The 27,919-nt window shown below is 32.2% G+C and overlaps 1 protein-coding gene across 1 annotated transcript in view; it reads left to right on the top strand.

Annotated features, from left to right (window-relative positions):
- The window catches only part of LOC124543882 (insulin receptor-like), a 64,453-nt gene that overhangs the window by 6,844 nt on the left and 29,690 nt on the right, over positions 1-27,919 (top strand). The window lies entirely within an intron of this gene.

Here is a 27,919-nt window from a genome sequence, read left to right as displayed (position 1 = left end):
GCTTCCTGTGCTCAATGGGAGTACGACAAGTATATTAAAAATGAATACTTTTTGTAATTAGCGTAGTAGGTGTTTTGTATATACTTGTAAAAAGTGACCTAGTGAATAGTAAAAGTAGATTTTATGTGGGCCTACACTATAGGGCTACACACTTAATTGATATGTATACTATATCTCCTCTATATACTATACTCCTAATTTATCGTGTGTTCGACGGAGAAGCTAAAGGAGGATATGGGCTTCGTAACAATAAATGAAATCAACCCTAACCTCTGTACGGCTTCAGCGGAAGTTCTTTGAGGGCATTATTTATAAATATTTAATTGTTTACCAAATGAAAAGATTAGATACTTCCTCTTCAATCAATGTTAGAAGTTACGAATGTCATGCGAACGATGTCATGGGTCAGAGTGACAGCTAATATAAACTGTAACATGACATCTTATTTAAATAAATTATTTTTGTATGAAAAAAAGTTACTAGCAGGAAAAGATAAGGGTGGGTGACTTAGGTTGTGTTTAATAGTTTTATCACAGTTGGTATTTTTTGGGATGAAAATCGAAATTACGGTATAGTGTCAGTGAGAACTACGAAGATAATTTCACTTGGCTTAAATAAAATTTAGCAACAGAACATATTATTTGAAATAAAAAAATACACCTGTTTTATGAAAATGTTCGTGATTTTTAATAAAAAATCGGCTCTAGTATATTCCTGAAAATCGTTCTAGTTTTGAAGAGTGGAGAAAATGTTCTTGGCAATAAGTTACAATTGCATTAAGTTATTTGTAAAAATATATTGCATAATTCATAGTTTTTGTTTCAAAATAAATGTTTCGCGTCATAAACAAATTCAGCCAAAAAAATCAAACGTGCTAAGTAAAGACACGTGATTAGTTTTTGCGCTTTATCTTTTAGTAAAACCGGATAAACGATAACGACCTTGTTTCATAAATTGTTTCACATAAACAACTTCTAAGATCCGCTGAATATGATTACCTAATATTGCATAATTAGATTATACATGTTGCATTTTAATTATTATAAAAACAAATAACTGACAGTTTTTGATATGTGTTATTAATTTGCATTTTCCTGTATTTTAACTCATACTCATACTTTACTGTTGCTGCAAAAGTAATCACGAGGGCTAAGGGAAAATAAAATGTTTAGATTTAGCTGTAAACAATTTTATACATATACTAAAGAAAACTATCTTCAGTTACGTTAAAAACATGTTATAAACAAACATTCTCATTTTTGTATCGATAAGTTTATGATCTTTATAGTAAGGTAAAATTGATACTTTCCCTTCAAAAACGTAATATTGAATCTGTGCTTCAAATTTTAATAGTGTTCAACTATCTAGACGTTTTCTTTAATTTGATGATGCTTTTGTTAATTGTATATTTACATAGGCCTTGCACTTAACTACTGTTTCTTAATACCAAATAATAAGTAAGCTATCGCAATACTTTCTCAGGGCTGTTAGGTGTACCACAGGGCTCATATCTTGGCCTGATTATAATCAATGTGTTTATTAATGACGTAGCAAAATTTATGTTTTCTTCTAAATATCACTTAGACTCAGATACGGTAATAATGTTGCCCATCGAAATCAATGCAGATGTAAACGTTTTACATGAATTCACAGATAGATTTATGAACTGGTATGTGATAAATACAATGTCTCGTGTCATTAACTCCAATTTACGCTAAATAAAACTGCCTATCCAAACAACTATTATAGATTCTAATCAGATTGAACATTTATTTAATGAGTGACCTTGGTATTTTACAAGACTTTAAATTAAATTACGTGCAAATCTTAAATAGCATTTCAAAGGAATTCGAAATATTTGGCTTTATCGTCAAAAGTATTTGATGATATATTTTACTTGAAATTGCAAAGATTTTAAGAAATCTTCCACTCAAATCAGATAATTCAAGACTTGTCCTTCCTGTCTTTATATGCAACCTTATTATGGAACCCACGTTATAAAGTATATATTGAACGACTAAAAAGCACCCAATAACGTTTTCTTTACCACTTGTGTCATACGTCGAACCGAAATAATTTGATGCTACTGCGATAGGCCTTAGAGCTAGATGATGTACACTTCAAAAAAATGAATTACCGACATGCCAATATTGTATAAAATGTTTGGAACATTTGGTTTCACTGAATTGTTTCAAATTAACTTAAATGGTCCTTCTCGTTATCTCAAGGTAAGGTTTACAATCATTTTTATAGCCCTGTCTTAACAATCGTTATTTACTTTTTTTGTAGTTCTTATGTCAACTTATTAAGTACTACAATGTAACATTTCGTTGCTAAAATTTTATTTATTTCAGTGTTTCATCAACTTGATTAAAATTTATGGGTATCCCATAAATTTTATAACATGGAATACACTCGTAAGTGTACATCATTTGTAAGACCCTTAATAAATAAATAATTTCTAAAATATTATGCATTTTAGGGTCATTAAAAACAGAATCAGTTTAGTAGAAGAGCATTGCTCAGTAGACCTTTCAAACTTCCAAATTATGATAAAGTAAAAAAGGGTAATTTACATTAAATAATTCAGAAACTCGCGGGTAGGTAAATCGGGATAAATACCGCTCATAAGTAATTTTTAATTCTACGACTAAGAATCAAAACTTTGTATCAATGTGTTTCGGTCCCGGATTTATACAATAGGTAAATAAGGTACACTTCTTCAAAACTAAATTCTCATATCAAAACGGTTCACCGATATTTACTTTCCACTGACGAAACATTGATGTCATTTTCGTTCCTATCATGTAAGTACTAAGAGATAATTAATATTACTATCAAAGTAGCTGTTAAAATTATATAGATTTGAATGGTCATTGTACCTATCAAGGGCACAGGTTTCGGAGCGTGGCGGCCGGGGCCGGGGCCGCGATCTGGTAACCGGCGAATAATGTAAACAACCGGCCGAGCTGCGGCGCGCCGTTAACACTCCGGATATTCGCAAAAACTTCCGCGGCCATTGATCCTAGCCATCGTGGGCCACTCGTGGGTCGCTAATTTTTTATTATTTTTTATTTGGCCGTGTGCTATTGAACTCGATGCGTCGTGCTGCGGCGTGCTCAGTATCAAGCCGCCTTTTAATCCGTCAGATAACGACTCGACTTGAATACTCGATGTGTTGTTTGTTTGTAATTCCGCTCCGCTCGACGCCGACGAGCTGAGGCCTCGTTTAGGAGGCGCCCCGCGTTATCTTGCGAACAGAGCCGAAATTCATTCGAGCGTGTAATATGTGCGCCGCCCGCCGCCCGCCGCCCGCGCACTTCGCCGATATCGAACTCCACGACGTAAGAACATGCCTCTTCGACGACATTCCTTGTAATTGTTTGTTTTATATTACTTATTTTGGCATTTGTTTTTATCCAAGTGATAACGTGTAATTGTACAATGTTCAAACATGTAACGCATTTTAAAACGTTTCGATATGAATCAATAAATATTTAAATGCGTTACTTTTTAAACATTTAAAATGTAACGATAATAATGTTAGTACCTAAAGTTAATCGTACAACCAACTCATATTACTTAGTAGAAAATATTGAAACCGCTTCTTTTCCTAATATTAACAGCGGATACAGCTCGACCCACTTTCTCACCATTCATAAAAATATTTTACTATTCATTGTTGGACTTTGAGCTAGCCGGTAACTATTTCAGTATATTTTTCCCACGATAGTAAAGGTATTTGCGATCAAGTCGCTCCGTGGTGAGTGTTTTTAACGTGACGCTATAACAAGGTTGCCAAGCATTCGTTATAATAAACGTATCCTTTTTTCTACATTCTGTCGTTTGTATGAAAATATGTATTTTTAATTGCGATCCTAGTTCTCGTAGGCATTTTAAAGAAAGTGAAAGTATTAACGGTGAACAAGAACGAATCACACTCTTGTTAAAATACCATATAATGTGTTCTACGTGAAACAGTGACAATGAAAATAAAAATATTAGTACTTTAAAAAAAAAGGTACTACTGTAACGGATAAGTTATGTTACTTTTCTTAATAAGTTGGCAACCCTATACAATAATAAAATTCGGCCTGATGTGTGAATTTATAAATACTTAGCAACACGAAAGTTGCCATCCATCACTCCATGTGACGTCACGACTATGGTGTCGGTACGCACGTGTGTAATGCCTCACTAATATTACGTCACTTCACAACGTCACGTAAAATTTTGCCTATCCTTATAAAGATTTATATTTTAAACAAACACCAACAAGAACTTTAAAATATAATATGTAAATATCAGAGATAAGGGAATCCCTATAATTTAGTAACAGTAATTGGAAAGAAATGCCTCCTCGAGCGTGTTTGCTGTCGAGTGCTAATTTGTGTAATAACACGTATTTTAAATAGTTTAAATAAATAGTGATTTATTTACCGAACAAACAATATGATATTATATAAGTAGGCTCAAAAGCAAACATCAATGTATTCGGTATTCCTCGCTAAAGTGACTAAAACTCCGCATGTGATGGAAAGTTACAATGACGCGTTGGTTATTCTGCCAAAGCATTAAATATTTGTTTGATGTTTTTACGTTTTTTTTTATATTCCTATAGTTTCAAATGTTCTAAATAATTCATTTAGAACATTTGAAACTATCATATGATAATAACGAATATTTCATTATTATCATATGATATTTTATATTTTAGATGAAACATTTAGATTGCGAAACTTTCAACATTATATTTTTTATAAAAATTGTTTAGTTGAAGTTGCAGGGTATTTATTAGGTAAAATGATAATAATAATAGGTTGGGGAAAAAGTTTCTTCGTATTTTATATGAAAATTCAAAAAGTTTTTTTATAGTTTATTTACATTTGAGTAAAGTATGTAGGTGCCATTTTGTTCCATAACTTTTTGCCATCTTGTTGGTAGTGACATGATCCCATTGCTGTAAAAATTTTGGGGCTTCTGATCGAAAAACTGCGACAAGTGGTTTTGGCAGTCCTCTCGTGATGTTAACCTGACACTGCCTAAAGAATTCTGCAGAGACCGAAACAGATGAAAATCTGAAGGTGCAAGGTCAGGACTATACGGTGGATGCATTAATACCTCCCAGCCAAACTCTCGTAATTTTTGTTGAGTGGCTAAATATGTGTGAGGTCTAGCGTTGTCATGGTGAAAAACCACATCCCTTCTGTTGATCAATTCTACCGTGTTGCGAGTTAATCCGGGTTTTGCCACAGTCTGTGAAGCTTGACCGGCCTTTGACCACGATCTTTTTCGCACGTTCTTGTCGTATGTAATCCACTTTTCATCACCAGTTATCAGCTTCTTCAAAAATGGTTCGGTTTCATTACGTCGTAATAAAGAATCACAAATGAGTACACGGTTCATTAGGTTTCTTTCAGTGAGTTCATGAGGCACCCATATATCGAGCTTTTTTGTGTACCCAGCTTTATTCAAATGAGTCAAAACCGTTTTGTGGTCAATTGCCAGTTCTTCAGCTACATCGTAACTACTAATAAGCCGATCTTGCTCCACTTTTTCAAAAATGGCATCAATTTTATCCGTAACAGGGCGACCAGAGCGAGATGCATCTTTGATACCAAAATTTCCGGCTTGAAAACGCTTAAACCAAACTTGCGCTACTCTCACAGATACTGCATTAGGTCCATAAACATCACAAATTTTTTTCGCGGCTTGAGCTGCATTTTTACCTTTTTTATTGTAAAATTTTAAAATGTATCGAATTTCTTCTTTAGATTCACTCATTTTAACAACAACAAAAACAAATGAAAATCACACAAATTCCTAATTTGAATTTAGAAGTGCCTTCTTTAAAATTAAAACTTTTTAATGATACCAAAACCAGCCAGATACAAATGGTATAGCCAAAGAGATTTTATTACAAGTTCATACATACTATATGCGAAAAGACTTTTTAACCAACCTAATATTAATTATAATTAAGGCTTGACTTATTTGTATCTTCATTTTTTCAAAATTCTGCGAAAATTTCGTCAGACGACCGATCAGTACGTCATTATATTGTGATTGATTTGATTATGAGTATTTTGCTTGAAGTTAATTTCATTTAATAGGTATATGTATAATCTTAACCTGGCTGATTTCATTCATGGCGACAAACCGCGCAGGTCATATCTCTTATGCACATCTCACACATCTCTCATACCCAACCACAGTTGTAACATGTGCACTTTAATCTCCCTTGCTAATAATCCTATTGCACCGTTCCATTGGACGGAAAATCTGACGCCGGCGAAAAGCTCGGGTAGAGTACCAGAATAAGCGTGGCATTAAGTGCTTTGTGAGGCACTAGAATGGAAACATTTACAAGTCACAAACACCAGGCTGCTAATTTTCTTCAAACAAACCACATTTTTTGGGCTGATTTAACCCTACGAATTCATCGTTATCAGTAGTCTTATAAATTAGACTAGACCAACGAAACTGTTCACTTATTGCCTGGTTAAGTCTATACACTTTTATACATAGTTTTTAAACTAAGATTATGTTTAAAACATACATTACCATGTTATCGGGGTCCTTTTATACTAAGAAAATGTTTTTTGTATGAGCATGGAAAAAAGGAAAATGGGTGTCAGTTTGTTATAAAGTTTTGATAGTGTATAGCCATGAAATGTGAAAACATGTTTTTTTTTTATGCAGACGAAGGCGCTCGCCACGAATTAGTACAATAACATACATGTTTATTATATGTATTTAAATTAAGTAGGTATGCAAAACTTGAAAGTCGTTATTATAAGGCAAGTTCATAAGATGTCTTATAGGAATCTAAATATTTATTTCGAGAGATGACAGTGTTTTTTTTTTTTAAATAAACGTCCGTGAAAACTGCGAAGGTCAGTGGCATTGCGCCGCGCTTCACTAAAAAATGGAAACAAGGAAAACATTTTATTGCTTGCGTATAAATTTTAGGTTTCTACGAAAATAGTTTTTCCGCTCATTTTATTTATCATTAGTAATTTATTGTATCCACAAGAACATGAAATTATTGCCAGTCTTCAAGCGGGTGAAACTGCGAGTCGCAGCCACTTTTATAATAATCATTACACAGAAGAACACAACGTTGTTTAACGTAGTCTATCTGTCCCTGTGTATGCTTAGTACGTTAAAATTACACAGCAAATTAGGATGCGTATTTTTTATAGAGCGATTAAAGAGGAAGGTTTATTTATATAATACATGCACATTATAGTATAGAAACACTGATAATTTTAGAGGTTTCTGATGTGAATCTTAAATAAACACTTTTTTTGCGCTTGCATTGCAAACGCTGGCTGAACCCTATGACATAGACACCTTAAAAAGTCTCCACAAAAGTCCATGATAATATATTTCTATCTCTTAGGGATAACCCACAATAACCATTTTTTATCCTTTACTTTTTACGAGAAATAATGGCTTATTTTCAAAGTGTTTTTAAGCAATATAGCATTAATCCTTATCCAATAAGGGTACTTTAAATACATTATTTCATATAGATCACTGTGGCCATTTACAGCGTTAAATTGAAATGATTATCTTGAAGATATTGCAGATTTAACATGCAGGGACATAGCGGTTTGTATTGTCTAATGACAAAAAGGGATGAACTTTGAATGTATATTATGACAGTAGTATATTTAGTATCAGCATTGCACCCGTGCGAAGTCGGGGCGGTTCTCCAGTGTTATATGTATATTGAAACCGAAGCAACACTGCATCTTCTGGTATAAGTTGTATGTATATTGGGTTAGCAGTTTTATTAGTTAGGCATTATAAAAATGTCTTCTTATAAAATGTTTTAAAATATTATTTATTTGAAACACCATCGGCATATTTACAAATGTATAAGCACTGATACACAACTACACGTATATGTATAATAACAACAATATTATAGTAAAAAAGTAATAGACTCTTAAATTAATCAAATTTAAAATCTTAAACTAGCATAAACAAGACGATAACCGCTTAAGGCTTTATAAAACAAACAAAACAATTATAATCCTCTAAAATAAAAACACGACAAAAACAATAATGATGATGAACATTTTGTATCATTAAAATGCATCTTGATAGTTTTTTATAAATTTGCATTTGATTTAAACAAATGCAAATGGTTATGTAAGTAAGAACGTTCCCATAAAATAATTTAAATTCATATTTTTATTGTTATTTATTTTTATGTAAATGTTTTACGATAAATATAGATTGTCTGAGTAATATAATTTATTTTTATAATTTATAGCGTAATTTAAATGATAATTAATAAGTCGTCGTAATAATGAGATTGCGAAGTACAACGAAAGATTCCTTCCCATATGTACTATGACGATTTGAAGATTCGAAATTCAAAAAACAGTCTTAACTTATTTAAAACCGCTTGATATTATAACGATAATATATTTTGCATTTAGTATTGAAATAAATTGTATTCATTAAAAATAAAAAATAGTATTTATAGCTAACGCATAAACTTGGTCAGTAATATAACTGGTGCTGGAGGACTATTAAATACATGAAATATATGCTATTAAATGCATTATAGTACATATTAAGGTTGTATGTACATATAATATTCTCCCTTATCTTCAAGATTAGTTGAGAGTCAGAAATATTTAGTGACACGCAAAACGTTATCTTTAATGCTAGTCGGCTACATCGCGTGTTACAGTATACCAGCTGTCGGGGTCGATGACCGCGACCGAGACAACCCCATCTACGACCCCCGGTATCAACACTCGCCATAATTTAAACTTCCGTTGGAAAGCTAACTGCGCACTTTGTAACGAGATACCCCTTACAACCGATTGCTTATTATTAAATACATAATTAAAATCAATATAACCGAAATAACCGTTATTATGTGATAAGTTAATGAAACGTTACAAAAAGTATATTTATTAGATGTACAGCTCAACAGTTTTGTATATATTACTTTATATTAATATTCTTACGTATGTACGAATAACGATGTATACGACTACATAACACGAAACAAAGTCGCTTCTTGCCGTCTTCACACTTATTTCTTTTCAACTACGCAACGGATTCATATGTGGTTTTCATCGATCAATACACAGAGTGATCCAAGAGGCAGCTTTATATGTAAACTGTATCTTAAAATGAAGAAAAGCCGAGAATTTCGAATAGCCGGTAAAAAAATGATCATAAATTTTTTTATGTCCGTTTTTCAATCAAATAGTTGTAGTTTGATTCGTATTTTCGCGTGTTAAGCGGATGATAAGCGGAGACGAGCTAGCTAGTAAAGAGTAAAAGTAATATTAAATCTTCTATTAGGATCTGGGGGGACTGCCATTGTAAACTTGAAATTAGAGCTGTTTTAGCGTTGTTTTGCTTAGATAGTAAATCCTCCTCGATTTAATTTTTGAAAATATACAGAATTCGTTTGTTATATTGAGCCTATTCAGATATAATTCAAATGAACTTTCTCATATATATATTTTTAATTAGCCAATTTCTTTTATACTTTTTAATTTTACTTTGAATGTAACATCACTATTTATATTCATAGATCGAATCTCATGACATCGTTAGTTGTTTTGAATATGTTTTCCTCATTTTACAAATAAAAAAATATGTTAGCATTGACTGTTCTCGCATAAACAAAAAAGAACCTTCGTTTAAATAGAACCGTTTTTAAGAACATTGACCGCAAGTTTGTGAACGAATCATTTTTATTTTTAAGTTTAAATGGAATCATTTATTTACATAAATTTAATTGTAAATTGTTTTAATGTAAATATGCAATTGTAAGTGACAAGATGATTTAAAGGTTGGAACTTGGGCATGTGAATGTAATCGCTAAGATTAGCCTTAGCCCAGAAGATAAATATGTATGTATGTATTATACTACTCTAAAAATTTGTTATAATAATTACACATGTTCCAATGAAAACGGCAAGATTCCATATATCATTAATGGAATGAAAAAAACACTTTACAAGTATTTGATGGGTAGAGGAGGACGAAATAAGTACATGAGAATATAAATTTTAAGGCTTTCCGTGGAGCTGATCAGAACAACCAACTCAACACTCACCCAAGAACACGATTGTGAATATGTATGTGAACTTGATAATAAATATAATATTAAAAGGATACCCTATTAACTTAATTCGGTTTAAATATTTCACATGTGAGATACAAAGAATGTTTTTTTTTTGTTATGGAATAGGTAGGCGAACGAGAAAATGGGCCCTGATGGTAAGTCGTCATCTCCAGACTTTGGCATCGTTATAAATATCAATCATTCCTTATAGAGCCAATGTGCCATCAACCTCGGGAATTGAGATGTTATATCCTACCACCAAGTCAGCCATACAATCAGCAACTAGATTTCGAACGGCTTTATTAGAAAAGTCTATAAGATACAAATAAACAAGAATGAAACTGTATCAATTAATTATAAAATAGTTATTTTGATATGTGTCCTATACTTATGTATAGCTTAATGTATAATTCAAAGATAATTGTACTAAAACGACGGCCATTATTACGATAAACAAACATATTAACTTACATACATAAAGAAATTGAAAGTCTATGCGTGTTTGTAAAACATATTATTATCTTACGTTGAGCGCTAGTAACAAGTGGAACAATTTATAAAATTTTCCACAACATGTGTTCTAAAAAGGTCAGTCCTTCTCCTTTATTTAAAAAATATAAAAAAGTAATTTCTTATCATGTAAGATAATAACAGAAGGGTGCGAACATACCGCACACGCGACGGGGGGTGGCGCGACGGGTTGCCGCCTTTCAACGACCTAAATGTTGTTTTATAAAGGTCTACAATTATACATAATTTGATATCGACCAAGTAGAAAACCAAGATAACCAGTTGATAGAACATGTGGATCTTGAGCAAAGGTCTCATTATAAACTGTATAAGAATCTCCGACTTTTCTTGTGCCTACAGTTTATCTTGCGTTCGGTCTGTGATGAAGAAAACCATTGTGGGCTTTGCCTAAAATCTTGATAAAGTTCCTCATATTTTAACACAGTAGAGCAACAAAGTGACGTTACCCGTCTGGAGGGGAAAAAGGAGAGCAATGTAACCTCTATGGTATTTAAATGAATTTTGAGAATATATAATAAATACCAGATATACTTAGTTAATTATTGTCACCTTTTGTTTTCTGTTTACAGCAGATTATAGCACTATTCGCGTAGCATTGCCAACGGCCAATTATTTTGCTTGCCAAAAATACTTAGAACTTTTGTCGAATCTATTTAAATTGTTTTCATTTATAATGACTTGTTCCTATTTACTTAAAAGGTTTATTCATATATTTTAGTAATTACTTTTTAATTGTACATCCAAGATAATTTAATTAATACAAATATATAAACAGATAAGTTAAGTACAGTTATATAGTCTGTAATAGGTATGTATGGCGTATGAGCAAATCAAGCTGCAAATCGCCGTAGTATACTGTCTATACAAATTAATAATAAAGGATGTGTTGACAGGATGGCTGTTTCATTTTTCATCCTGAGAATTGGAATTGATATTCACTCCGCGAGATTATTATATGCACAGAATATATCTAAAGTTGTAAAGAATTCTATATAAAATGATTGTAAATTAGCTAATGTTATTTTCTTCTGTTCTTAAGTGATGTGTGCAGTTTAATACAACGTTTTCTTAAATATTTTCCAATAGCGCATTCTTAAAGACATATCACTGTCACGAGGCAGGGAGTAAAGCTAATAAATTTATTGCACCACGCAAAGCTAATATTTTTATTTTAAGAAACAAGCTGAGTAATATATATGTAGATTGAACGGTCGTTTATCTTCAAATTTATATGTATTTGCGGCCACGTATCGAAACACGAAAATATTTTAATCATTCACTGGAACTTCAACATAAGCACTAAATTAAAGTCACGTATTTCTTGTGATTGACACACGAAAAATATTTTCATTTGTATTGTTATTGATAAAATGATAACGAGCTCAAAGGAGTTGCGTAGGTTGCCCAATTCCAAAAAGAGATAAGAGTGTATCGTAACAAACAACTGATAAAACCGATGGCGCCGAGATATGAGATATCAGCTACATCACTATTTTTATTAAATTCTATAATTGCAACTCTTACTTACATGATTCGATTCAAAATAACAAGAAATCTATGACTTAAAACAATAAGTTACTCACTTCAACGAAACGATAAAGTAGGTTATAACTGCTAACCTTAAAGTTTAAACATTTAAACTAGTCCATAGAGCCTGAAGTTATTAATTAATATTATGATTCCATTAATCATTGTTTAAATAATAAGCTTGTTTATATAATAAATTAATTTGTTTCTAACGACATAAACGTCTACCGAAGTCGATACGCGTGCCTAATGACATTCCTAACCTCTACAAATGTTGCGATAACTTGACTTGCATTTAACATAGTAAACACAGAATGCTCATTATTAATAGATTTGTAATTAGCAGTTGCGGATAGCTAGATAGTGACTAAGCATCTGATGTGCGTAATCGTAGTTGACAGAATATTATTGACTTTGCTCTATCTAGAGTCTCGGTAGATGAAGTCATGCCTTTTCTAGTCAATGTTCTAATAGTCTACTTGAACTGTTGATGTACAATTGATCTGAAATTTGATCTGAATTTCAAATATGTAACGCTGTATCCTTTAGATTTACGATTTACATTAATAAATAAATACTTCCGGTTCTCGGCGAGACAAATCCTCTTTTAGAAACGATTTATTTTTTAACCTCTATTTGACATTTACGAGCTCCAGTGATCGGTCGCGGTTCATAAAAAAAATAATATTGTAAAAGACGCGATCGACAAGATTCGCGACGTTATAGATAGAGCGAGAAGCGACCGTGACCTACCGCACGCGGCCGGTGGGCTCCGCGCACCGTCGGCGCGATAAGCGATCGCTCGATGGATATAAACACAGCCGTAACAAACGGCGCGGCCAACTATCATCATCGCTGTACTAATCTCATGTTACCGAGATAATACTCTCCTTGCAGCGCATCATGAACCATCAATTCGTTCAATGCTTTCGACGAACTTTTTAATACATTATTTGTTTTGTCATTATTTATTCAATTTTAAGAGAGGCCTTTATGAGAGAACCTTTTTTAAATAAATGATATATATTGTAGATGTTGTACTGTTATAGATATATATAGAAGTACCATTTTTATAAAAACATAGAAAATGTAAACAACATAACAGTGAATGTCTAATAAAACAATCAACAGTTGTACAAATTGCAAATGGGCGCCGACCTGTGGATCAATGATCTGGAAGAAGACACCTACTGCGTATGGACGGACTCAGGACTAACGGCTGTTATCATGTAAATACCTACCTGATAACATGCACAGCCGTTAGTCGTGTACCTAAAGTTGTTCCGTTCATGTCGTATTTCCGTTCTATCAGATTATTAGACTGAGAGAATAGTGTCTGTGTTTGCGCCTGTGCACATATATAATGTTTCCTACGCAATTGGCTAGTCCCTATCGAGAACGGACGCCGTGGCTGAAATCGGGAAGGAGGACATCTTCACTGCTAACTTTCAAATTACATACTTACCTTTATTGTCCTTTGAGATAAATTTTAATAGACTATCGTAAGTCCCTTAACAGACCATTTAAAAATACGAATTTTATGTTTTCACATAAGTAATTATTTACGTTCACCACGTAACATAAAATTATCTAAATGTAATCCTTCTCGTGAGAAACACAACACATTACTTTTTAAAACGACTGTTAACCTCATCCAAATGTAATAGGAAATGTATTGTAGCTTACTTCATATTTTTTTATTAGTTTTATTTAATTATAAGTGATATAAATAACAATCAATTTCCATATATTACATTTGGCGTCTCTTCACTGGCATGCTCTATGCTTATGTTTGCTCTGAGGTTTGCCAGTTCAGGTAACTGATTTGCATCCGTTTATTCATTCGTTAATGGAACATTAATATTTTATTTATATGAGATGAGATCACTGATGCACTGCATATTCTTATAATCTTCTCATGAAAAACAATGATTTTATTTAATTTTATATAAAACACTTATAATATATATTTGTTGATACATGATTCAGCAATTACTGTATAGTTCAACAGTTAGTGTATAGTTTAGGAAGTAATATATTGCATCGAGATTTAATCTAAATGAATTTAAACTTTGGACCGTGGGAGTAAGTAGCGCGGTGATCGGCTGGAAATTAGATCACGAGTTTCTGGTAGACACTATCTTCTCAACATTATGTTATAAACATCAAATACACTTATATATTTAAAATATACTTACGAATAAAAAAATAAAATGTGCTTAAGATATTTTTTGTTTTGACTCAATTATCTTAAAGCATAACAGTCGTCAATTGTGTGATTTTTTTTTTATTAGAATATATAGCTATTAAGCAACAGTAAATAATTAAAAAAAATATTTATTCTTTGTATATAAAAAGAAATGCCATCGATATTCCGTAAACTAATTATTAAATAACTAACAATAATAACTAATAGGAGGTTCAGTTACGTAAAACATATTACATATGTACGTATTTATGCAAAAATGAAATTATTTAATATGCGTTCTATTTGTGTTAGCGATATTGTTTACATTTCTAATTACATCCGACGAAAGAAATAGACGGTCAAGCGGCTCGCGGGTAAATTTATTTCGACCTATTTTCAAAACAATCATGAGAAATGGGTCACGGGGATGCTTATGGCTCGGCGAAGATTTATAACAAAACAAGTTATCTATCGAATGTGGTGGAAATAATTTGCAAACGCAACGGAAAGCAACATTGAAACAAATACAGTTTTAATATAATGTTTTTATGTTCTAGTCATTTCCAGTTTTGTTTGACATTTTCCACGAATCAAATTTTTGTTTCAGTTTAAAAAATATTATAAACTAAAAATGATTAAAACAGGGAAACATTTTGTTATTCTTTTTAATTTTACATGAATATTGCAAATAATTGCTTTCTCTGTAAAATGTGTTTTCCTAACCGTTGATAGCTTCACTTTTAAACCATTAAATCTTTATATCAGCATCGACCAGTCTGATTTGAAAATCTCCTTTTGTGTTAGATATCCCGTTTATTGAGAAAGTTTAGTCAATCGTTTAGCTTTGACCCACGGAAAATGAGCAATATAGTAGAGACCTAGTGAAACTGTGCGGAAAAGCTTGTGCAGTAGTAGTACCTTACTATTATTATCAAAATACAAAAGTGCTTGCCTGTGCTTACATTATAAAAATCTTGAAAATAATTTAAGATTATAAACGTTAACGCTAAGAAATATATATTTATTTAAGTTTACTATGAATTGACACAATGTGTTGGTGACCCAATTGAGACTTTTAGCACTCGACTAATTTCATGTGTGGAGTGAATACGGTTGGCTTTACTTAATTTCGATTAGTGTGTCAGTACTAAACAAAGGTGATATCGATAGGATCCCCACCACGGGCCTCTTGCCCGTATACCTACGCTCAGTTATTAGCGATGCGATTGCTAAAATTGCCTCACATTACACTCTACCTGAGCGCATGCGCGAAGTTCGCTCCACTTTGTTTTTGCGTTCAATGTCAGTGTATCGGCTAATTTTATCACGATTCGCATACGCTACGTAACTATCTCGCTTGATGGGGCCAAAAGTCTGTTTGTTTTGATTTCTCCCGGCCCATATTGTAAGTAATATAAAACAAGGACAAACGTATGATGATTACCAGCGAAGATAAATTACCGTTTCCAAGAATATATTATTTTAAATTCAAGATAAGAAAACATTAAGTCACCATGTTTTTATTATTTTCGATTTAGATTTACACATCGAATCGGAAAATATTGCGTAATCTTTAAGTTTAATTCAAATCCGAGTACAAAAATAGATCTGCTTATGTCGTTGAATTTATTACAAAGCAATGAAAAGCTGAAATGATTGGTTCTAAATAAAGGTCACAGAGAGCAAAAAATGTAGTGTAACGGCGTAATAGTTGGACAAGAGGTGAACGTGCGGGCATCCGCGTGACGACTCAACAAACAAACGTTTTTCGGAGCTATTTCCGCAACAAGTGTTGTTTTGCAAAGAGAGGCCAAAGCGGGCGAGCGGCGATCGTGCGTCGCGCAGCGCGCTTCGTGCCTCCGCCGACATCGGCGCAAGCCGCACAATTTCGGTTTCATCTCGACACGAAAACCACATTTTATCTTACATGTTTACTTATCATATCCCATCGACTACGAGTACAAAATTCTATGTACTTTCATAGAATTATATATTGTAATAAAATTATTAAAACAACGTCAATCTTCTGTATATTTAAGTCAATTTGTGTTACCAAAACGTCTGCAAATGATTTAATTCGTGCATTTAAATGTGTTTGTTATTTATTTTTTTAGTTCTATATTGAGTGAGTACATTGACGCTATAATTATCATATGTTCATGTTTTTTTAATGCAGGAAAATTAACAAATCTTACATTATATTATACATAGATTAATATTTTTTTATTAAAAATGTGCTACTTGGTTTTTTATAGCAGTTTTATTGAACAAATTAAACTTCGTTTATCAAATATATAAACATACATCGTGTCATTCATAAATGTCAAAGTATGGAATATATATTACTTGATATATTTTTTAAAAACTTTTTCAGAACCCATAAATTTCGGGTTCCGCAAAAACAGATATTATAGAATACTATGAGTGACTGTCCATGGCATACTACTCACAGTGAAGAGTATAATAACAGCATATTGAATAGAATTATGGCATGGAGGATAGTTTCAAAATGCCATATGGACATTTTTTTGAAAGGGGAAGAAATTAAAATATTTTTTTAATAAAATGTTGTTGGTTAGATACAATAGGTATTATACAAGACAAAAAATTGGGCATTTACACTTGCAAATATTATTCGAAAAGAATACAATTTACGAGAAAGCATAAACAAAAATCCTAGAACGACTGCTTTCATGGACGAAGAAAATAAATACTAGGTACGGAATCCTCTCCACTCGGGTTTTTAATATGAATGCGACTATTAACGTTGATGGTATACTATCTGTCACTACACTAAACGACCGCCATAGATTTAATTCTGATAGTTTAGTTACCAAATTATCGTGGATATTCTATCATACAGAAAATTTAAAGCACAGTAAAATTTTATATGTTTTTTAAGAACAGTATTTACAGTATAATAATAATATAACGATTAAAAAGAATAGGTATAAACGAACAATTCCAGTTGTGACGTCATTAAAGGTGTAAACAACATTTGCATAAGCGTACAGAACTAAAATAAGAAACGAGTAGTAAAATAATGAAGTATCCAGAAATAAATGTACATATTACAATAATGAAGAACAACAGCGCTTTAGCGCGGCTTTTACTTATTTTAACAAAAGGTTGAAGTCACTTTTCAGTATATTTTTTGTTTTTGCAAAGTCAAACTCTTATTACTCGTGTTTTTTTTACATGCTTTAAGTCTTGTCCCGGTCACATCGCAAACAAATACCGTATACTCACTCAGTATCACATCATCATGTTCTAATTTCAAATTATCTCTTATAAAATATATCATAATAAAAAGGGCGCTAATGACTTAATATTATTTTATTACCTTAAGTCTATAATGTGTAGAACGTTGAATATGTATGACTAGATGTCGCCCGCGGCTCCAAGGGGCTTGTTAGGGGTTCGTCATCAGGTGTTAGGCATGAAAAGATAGCCTTTGTACATCCTTAGAATTCAAACTTGCTTCATAACAAATTTCACTAAAATTGGTTCAGTCGCGAAACAACAGACAGACGAAAGATACTTTCGCACTTATAATAGTAGTTTTTAATTATTATGAAGTTTATTATTATGTATTGATGTATATAGATTTTGAATAGAGTCTTGACAATAATCTATTTTGTACTCTTTAAAATATTGTTATGATATTCTTTCTTAATTCATTCAAGGCGGTCGCACTGCACGTTACAGTTTTATGATACCGTTTCTCCGACATTACCTAGATATTTGAATTTGACAAGCGTTTGATGTATAATTTATTGGACATTTTATTTGTACAGTTTTATTTTCCAGTACAAAATTGCGTCAAATACAAGTGGCGCGTGGTTCGTACGTCACGCGGTACGCAAATAATAAGCGTGGTCATCGACGCCCGCGCCGTCATGCTTGCCTTTTCAGGAAATTACGATGTTAACTAACCGCTCAATGCTCATTGTTGCTGTTGAGCGTCGACTGTTGACTCGTCCGTGCCGCTTCAATTAAATATGCGCATGCTCAGTCCATTTGTTGGGGCGCCTTTTGTTACTCCACTCTCGGGAAAGATTTGATTGAATCATTTTATTTTATTTCTTAATCTTTACATATATATAAAGATTATTTTGCAAACTACTTTTAGCTTAATGTTTTAATATGATCCTATGATTAAATTCGGTTATGATAATTCATAAAACTGTATTAAAATCCAAAGCTATAATTTGATACGAGTGCAGAATATAAGTAGATGTAATAGGGTATTACGTTACGAAAGAAATTGTTATTTACGATAAATTCTGAGATAAAGTGAGGTCTTTATTTTGCATGATTAATAGAGGTAATTTAATCTTAAAACCGGTCGCTGAACTAACGGTCAACGGTGTGGTATAGTCTGCACTCTATATATGATGGTAAAGGTTGCAATTTATCTTTATAGGTTAAATAGTACATCTCGAAGTCATCGTCTCAAACACCACAAATTATGTTAATATATGCATTTGTAGAATAATGGTTTTCCTTTTTAATTTAATATCAAGCTCAAAAAACACATATAGTAATAAAAATAAATCTTTTATAAACACCTTTTTAACTTGTGTCTCAATAACAGTTTTATAAAAAATTAATATATAAAATAAAAAACAGACAGTTTAAATTATATAAGTTCAATAAAATAATAAAAAACGTTGCAAATTTTTATTACAATCTGATGTTAAATTTTTGTGTAGACTTACTGGCTTTTATTTGAGAGCGAAAGTGACTTTTACGAAAAAAGGCGTGTTAAAAATAATCAATTTAAACGGACGTTGTTTTTTATAGAAGTTATTTATCCGTAGTCTCACGATACCCGCAATCAAACACCGACACGATGGAATGGCATTCACGTCGTATACGTTTCTCGTTATGGAGTCATATGTAAAATCTGCAAATGTGTTCGCATGGAATGTCGATCTGATAATTTACCTTATACAGCGAACAAAGTTATTATTTATAGCACTTTGTTCTATACTGCGTCAAGTATGAAATTAGTATTCTAAGTTGAAAAATTATTATAAAGCAAAGTGATTGAAACTATCCATGTTTATTAAATTTAAACAAATATTTTCGTAAAGCTAATACAAAATGCTTTAGCGTAAAAGTAGATCAATATGCGCAGAAATGGAAGTTAGATATATAGTAAACATTTAATGCGCAATTTAGTGCTCTAGGAATGCCGCAAGCAAGGGGTCTTTCTCAAGCAAGCCTCCTACAGACCCCCTCTCACTCCTCGGCGCTTCCGGGTCGACGACCGCGCCTCGCGACCTTGCTGCCTTCCTCTACTGAGCCCTTTAAATATTCTGCATTAACCGTCTGTTTACATTATTTTCGAATAAGGAATGTGGACAAGAAAGTTCAGCGTGAGCTTTCCCTATTATTGAATAAATTTATAAAAGAATGTTTGGTATGGTGTCGTCGGACGGATGGACTTTTGTTCGTTAATGAGTCACCGTGAAGTCACAACCGGCGAGCTTCTAGCGACGTAAACAACCGGAGCTACGCCCTGCGAGGCCGACGCGTGCAAACAAGCGCCCCTCGGATGGGTGTATCGACAACTGTTTCGTTGGATGCAGAGCCGCTGCCCAAATACATTTCAAATGAAATCGTTCACATGACTCAAATGAGATATTTATATTACTGACTGTACTATATAATACTTGATTGATTTATCATTTACATCTAAATTTATGATTATTATTTATGCAATACTCGGTGTTTGTGTTTTTAATTAACTGTAAATAAATATGATATTTACAAGCTGATAGAGAAGTGAAATGAGTGTTAAAAAATGGAACAACTCTGAGAGTTACTAGAGCGGTTAGTAAATGTCATTGAGTGACGAGAAAGTTTGAGTGAAAACTTTACAATTTTTTTGTCAAAATTTAGAATGTCGATGTTCGATGATTATCCAATTTAAATAAAAACGTGAACGTATTTGATGTGATATTTAAAAAAGGTTAATATCACTAGAACAGGAAATGAGAAAATGTAATATTTCTGTAGGATATAAATAGCAACTAATGAAGTAATTTGAAGAGTTACACTAACTTAGTTTACTTACGAGCAAATGTTAAGGAATTTCATTAAATATATTAATGATACTATATAGTATACTCATGTCTTGCCAGTAGTACCTCTCTTATATTAATCTCTGAACTTCTTGCGTTTATTTGAATTGTATTGTTTTACTTTTTTTTATATATATTTGTAATGTTAAACTGATGTTTGTTAAAATAGTTACATAAACACATTTAAAGATATCTTTATATATATATATAATACGTATGTTGGAGATGGTCATTTTGTTTATGTACATACTAATATTATACATTCGAAAGTAACTCTGTCTGTTTTGTTCTTTAAAACCAAAGGACCGATTGCTTTTATAAAGCAAGCTTTAGCTCCAATAAAGGACTGACTACTTTTTTATGCCTAAGGCCTGACAACAAACCCCTAAAACCCGAGTGAAGCTGCTGAACTAATAAGTGTATTTATATATATACACATTCACATTTGCTATATTAAACATGTTTACAAAAACAAATCAAGAGAAACAATTTAAGGCGTGGGCCGTCGCGGATCTAGTGGCCGGTCTAGAAATAATTACTCACAAAGGATAACAACTTTTTCTGTCGTTAAGATTAAGAATAATACGAAAACCAAATGCTATTATTATATGTATGCATTTTACATAATATAAGAAAAAATTAAAATACAAATTTAGGTCTTTGAATTTAAAAAAGACGAGTATTTCTGTACAAGTTCTAAGCTAAATTTTAAGGGTCTACAAATTTTATATCTAAAAGTTTTTATATTTAAATTTATATAATTAATATCTAAAAGTTTTTTTTTGGAAAAAATAAAGGTTACTTTTATCTATTTTAATTGTTACTGTATTCATTAATTTTAAATTTCCATGCAAGAATCAAAACAATAATTATTTCTGTTGCCACTTTTATATAGAGTTGAATATTTTAATATAACTAAAGGAAAATAGTTTGTCTTCTTATGGAAACGATGAGGTCAACTGTATTGTAGCACTGATTACAGATATCACACTACGCGATCCTCATTAAGAAAACATCTTAATGGATATATTTTAATGTAATATACCTTATTAATAGTAATATTTATTATAACGTCCTACATAATATGAGATTAAACGGGCATAGATTAATTCAGATGGATAGGGTCAAAAAGGGAATTCCGTCGGATTAGGCTGCTATTAGCGCGCCATCTGTGAGTGTGCGGCATGCGTAAATAAATAATGTCTGTACGAAATTCGTGGGTGGGTTCATAGGCAGGTCACGTGCGCTCCGCTCGCCGACGCACTTTTATTACATTCCTCGAATAAATATCTCAACGGAGAGCCTTCTATCCTCCATCAATTTCAACAATATACCATATTACCCACCCAGTACACCTTTTCTATAAAACGTATAAAGATATTTTATTTGTATTAACCCTACAGCAGCAGTTTTTTCAATGTTTCAATTCACCTAAAAAAATTTTCGCGTGCTGTATGTTCAATATCTTCATCTATTCTTATCTCACATTGCATCTCCATATTACTTTTTATAAAGAGTTGTAAGCATAAGGACACAGATGATATATAAAAAGTTAAATTAAAAAAATGTTAAGTGCTTATCCACCTACAGGTGTACACTATTATCGACTTAATCTATTATAAATGCACCTGGGTCTTAAATGCTCAGGTAAAGCAAATTGACAACTGCCAGTACTTTTAGCGATGTGGAATAAATGGAAAAAGAATATCGTATTGGCAACACAAATAATTACACGAAGTATAGTATATACATAGAAAGTGTAACAGAAAAAGAACAATACATATTAATGACTTAACCTTTACTTGACGTTTACATTAAAAAGAAGAAAGCTAAACATTGAAACAAAGAAATAAGAATAAATGATGAATCAAGACCGTGTCTATAGAAGGTTTACCTACCATCAAATATCTCATTATCAAAAATACTTACGTTAAGCGGCGTCTCAGAATAACAATGACACAATGAATTACTAGTATCTTTTCACGAGCCTTTTCTGACTGGCTTATACAATTACGTTTTCAATAGAGATCAGTTTTGGATTCGATTGTCAGAAAATTACCAAAATTTTTCACCGCTTTTATTCGTATTTCTTAAAACCTTTGTTAAATGATCAAAATCAATACATTTAATTTCCTTTTGGAAATTTGAGTGCAATGATAGCATATATCTTAAATTGCACGGAAGTTTACTTTATTTTAACTTTAAAATCTTGAAGATTTCGGGTAGATTATTAGTTTGTAGTAGAGAACCTCCTTAGTCGTCTATTTGTGTCCTCTTCACCAGTGTCCTTAGTGTCATCAATGTAATTTCTTGTAATACATGATGACGGTGACTATCTCGTCATCTAAGTGCCTCATGCTTTGTGAGGGTCCCACGTTCTCTTTCAGGTACAGATATGTTGTGGACAAGACGTTAAGAAGTATTCATAACTACATACATCGCCAGAAATAGGCTTTGCAAATACTTGTTTGTCAGTATGCGTTTCAAGCTTAGAATAACTTTGATATAACTGTTTTCATATAACTTCGCTCTGCATAACAAACCTTCTTTTCCTGTTTATTTCGGCATAATATTCTATATTAATAATGATCTCATTGGCTATTGATCTTGAATATTTAACTGTTCTGTGTTTTCATTTTAAACATAGAATGTGATTTTTGATTAACTGATTATTTATTCAAATGATTTATGGCTTTTTCTTGTGAGAGTAGATTTTATGGTTATTGATTGGGGATATGCTGCTACTATTCTTACATTCCATCCATCGGAAATCATCGGTTTTCATCGTTTAGAGGCATTCATTATAAGATAAGTAATAAGGTTTCATGTAGTTGATGTACAATATTGATTGCTGATTTTTTTATTTATCTTGCAATGCTGTAAGTGTTTTTTGGTATTTCATTTTCCATTATACATTCCAAACATATTTTTACGCACTCAATCATTACATCAATTAATCATTCTTATCTGAGTATTTAAAGGTAAGTATAATGGTATGTGATTGTGTATGTTTTAATGGAAATTCTTGATTAGGAACTTTTTTTTTCATTTCTATTGTCACAAATTATGAAATAATTTTGTACGCTTTAAAGTTATAAATAAAAAATATTTGGTTGAACTGAAATATCCACTCTTATATCGTGTATATCTATTTTGTAAATCCAATCTTAAATATCGCTGTGAAATTAACGTTATTGTGTGAGTATGCAGAAGCTGATACACGACATTGAATACGATTATTATTTTTAAAGGACTTCCTCATAAAATACATAGTATCTTCTGCCGACGTTGAAAATATGATCGGGTCGAGCAATACCGTACATTATAAGTACCGTACGAACCCTTTTTTAATGTACACATTTGTATTCCAAAATCAACCGACACCATTTGTTTTGGTCTTGATCATTCGGAGAAAATAAGCTGTGATAAAAGGGCAGATACGAGTATTTTCTAATAATGATCTTATGTTTCACAAGATACATGAACCCATTAAAAATTAGCCATCTATTATAAGAATGGGTGTAACTATATAAAATGATTACGAAGGGTATTGTCTGTTAGTGTGAAGCTATTTGTGATGTACAGTCATTAATATCTACTGTTTTATTTTCTCTCTTGAATATCGGCGTTGTTAGAAAATTTCTACATAAAATAATGTTCTAAATTTAGTAAGACTTGTTGTGATTTTAGCTGAACCGAACATGAATAGTTTTACGAGCATTTTATGAACGCTGTATCTTTGACGAATGAACGTAACAAAGTGCAGAAAAGTCTTCCTTTTAGGTATCTATTTTTTTTTCTCAAATGATAATTTATATTTTGGTAAACGTAATGTTTATTCTTCAAATATATAAGTATATATACTAAGAGATGGTGTTAATTGAACCACTAAAGTATCGAGTTTTGTACAACAAAAATTTACTCCCTCCTCCCTTCTTCTGAGCTTTCTTTGAGATTATTCTATCAGGATACAATGCAGCTTGATGATACCCGTGTACCAGAATTTCACTTAACACTTTCGGTTACTTACTTCTACATCCAGCACGATGCGAATAATAAACAGCTAGCAACTGAAAACCCCGATCATTCCAACAAGAGTTGAGTTCATACATAAGACAGTGCGTACCTCCAAAATACGTAATTACGTACGTAAAATGTATAGGAAATAGTCTATTTAGACTATTTTCTTAAACTATAATACAGTAGAGCAAAATGCAGGGACATAGCGGTTTGTATTGTGTATTGACAAAAAAGCGGTGAACGTTTTATATAAATACATTCTGTAGTATATTCAGTAACATCATAGCACCCGTGTGAAGTCAGGATGGGTCGCTACTTTGTATTAAATATTACTTAATAAATAGTACAACAAAAATTATATTCACAGTATTGATACCTGTGTCACTATTTTAATTATTCGAAAAAGTTCAATACTTGTTTACTATACAGCTCGCTTATGTTTCAAATTGTAAATAAATAGCACAGCTGACAACATCAATTTCGTTAATGCATCGGTTGAATATTGGCCAACCGACACATGTAGCGCTGTTGAGACGCTAGCTATTTCAATGAGATTTTCTTTTCTACTATTTTTTTTTCTTCTGAATTAAGTAATAAAAAAAATAGCAGTTATTTGACTGAAAATTTGAACAATATCAACTTTAATACTGTAAATCTTTTGTAGTGTAAGTAAAAAAATAAATACATATATATAATCTTTATATAAAAATATATGGCCAGAATATCATTTCGTGAAATATGCCTAAAACACAAAACACAATATATAACTAAGGACTTGAAACAGCCTTAACATCCAGACATGGTTCAAATAGGTGTAAGCTAAACTTAGAATTTCCAAACAGAACAGACAGAGAAAAGAGGTTTTATACCTATATATACCAATCTCATACGCCTGATTAACTTTTGTAGGTCAACGTAAAAAAATTACCAACTCGAACTTCATTGATGTGTCATCCAATTCGTATTATGTTGGCGAATATTGCCATTGTTATCACTAAATGAATTCTGCGAATTCTGCTTAGCAATCGGATAAACTTTTGTCAAAAATATGGTGATCTATAAAAACTCGTACTCGTGTTAGATGATATAAATAAATGCTGCGGCCAGCAGACACAGTTACCAATAAACTTAAAACATTATATAATTTCCTATTGTGATTGTGGTTGAAGTTTCCTTTACGGTGTGTATGGCATAGTATGGGTGAGCGGTGTAATAACAGCGCTAGCTGCCCACGTTATCATTACATTGCGCAACTTGTTTTGCTCCGTATCTACCCATTTATTTGTAAACGAATACAAGTCACTAACCTACATTATATTAATAATACTAAATGTCAAGCTATATTATTTAAATAAACGTTAGATTACGATTTTTTCGTAGAATGATACGTATTTACATACGTTAAAGTTGTATCTGGCGACAAATGTGAAGCAATTATATGTTATTTTTATATCAACCCCACATTCATATAAAAATATTCAAAACAAATATTTCGATAGCGTTGTAAATAAAGTCTTATCAGGGAGTGATTATGAACGGATGTGCAAAAATATTGTAATCTACATTTGTGGTAATAAGCTGTGTGAATGTGAATGAACAACAACAATAACACGCGGGCGCACCATGTGAGGCGGCCATTGATATCTTCATTCAGAGACCGGAAACATAAATCAACGTAGTGCGACGTTACGCCTCTGGATTACCCGTACACTTCAAAACTTTACCGATTCTTAGTTTATCGCTCTTTTCATTACAATAACAATAATTTTTATTCATTAAAATACAACAATCAAGTAATCGCAACTATCAAACGAACGCATGCCCGTATACCATGAAATAACGAGTACAATATACATTCTTGCTTTGTATAATTGCTTTATTTCATTTCCCTTCGAACATCACATAGCACACGGCACATTCACATTAAGTGAATTGAGGAAAACTTGAAGTTGTATGCGTAATTCTTAGAAATAAATCTGTTTTGTGACCGATATTGAGCTAACAAAACTTTTGAGTAGCACCTTTTGTAAATTTTTTTTATCTCATTTGAACATGATTTACTATACATTATAATTTAGGTGATTATTTATCCGTTTCTTATGAACAGTAACGACCATGATTTAATGCTATGGGCATTTAATCATGGTCGAATACATAACTGACAACTGTAGACTGTAGTCGAGTAGTAAATATATTATGAGGTCCTCGAAGAATGTTCTTGTCCCAGATCCGCAGCGCGTGATCATGTGTGAGAATGTTTACGTTTATCGGACATCCGGGACTTGAGACGTAATTGCAAACGCATTGTGCACGTGACGTGAGTCGACGTCAGTGCATTCGAGTTGTCGGTTCGAGTATGTATCTAAATGTAGTGGAGCGACGCCAATTATCAGTAGACAAGCAGCTCTATTTGCAGTGAAAGTGCAATGAGTCAGACCGCAGCCGCAGTCCGCGACCGCTTCGTCGGAAATAGACCCGCGACGCGCACACACGCCCACACTCGTGTACAATTTTGATACTTATTGCGATAAAGATAAAATGTATAATCTTAACGTTGCCATTATCTATCGCTAGTGCGACCGATTGAACCTTTTTGTACCGAATACTCATTAATAAAGAATGGTTCTTAAATGTCTCAACGTTTATATAAATATGTCGACTATTTTATATAAATTTACTTCTTATTAATTACTTCCGATTTATTTTTTAAATATTAATGTATTTTGTCAAAAATATAGGTACATAAGATACAAACTTGTTTTGGTGTAAACCAGTAATAATAAATATTTAGGTATCGGAAGTAAAGTTTAATGAGCACAGGAAAAGCTTAAATGTAAATGAAGGAATTGTCAGTGCTTAAATGTACAAGAGGCGAGGATAAACTCTCTTTTAATGAATAGTGATGTTCTAAAATAGATAACGTTAAAGTTGGCATGAGGTTAGATCCAAATATAAAACTTGCCTATATATAATCTTTGCATTATTTAATTCGATAAGCCGTTTTTAACCACCTATATAACTGTGTACTTACCTCCTGCCCGAGAGTTGCTTTACTTGAATTATCAATTTGATAAAACTGAAATTTTTGAACAGGATACATAATATTTTTTTAACAACATAAACAAATGAATATTCTCTCGATTAAAAAAAATCTGCAGAATAAATATATCGGTTAAACAAAATAAAAACTCTTATTTAATGTATAGTGTATTCATTTTAACGGTGATATAAAATGTTACAAGTGATCATGATCACAACATATTTTGTTGCACGTATACGAACCGGTCGTATAATCTGCAACATTGCAATAAAATCTCTTTAATTAATGCACTCATACGAGCGGCATTCACGTCAGATTATCTTCGCCCCTTTCAGTTGTGTAACAACAATTGAGTAGCATACTCTAGTAATTCCCGCGAGTACGCCAAGTGTATGTTTATCGCTCAGAAT

Source organism: Vanessa cardui, chromosome 1 (genome assembly GCF_905220365.1).
Source record: "Vanessa cardui chromosome 1, ilVanCard2.1, whole genome shotgun sequence".
In the NCBI taxonomy this organism is placed as follows: Eukaryota; Metazoa; Arthropoda; class Insecta; order Lepidoptera; family Nymphalidae; genus Vanessa; species Vanessa cardui.
Note: the sequence above shows the minus strand (reverse complement) of the source record. Positions and strands in the feature narration are given on the sequence as shown.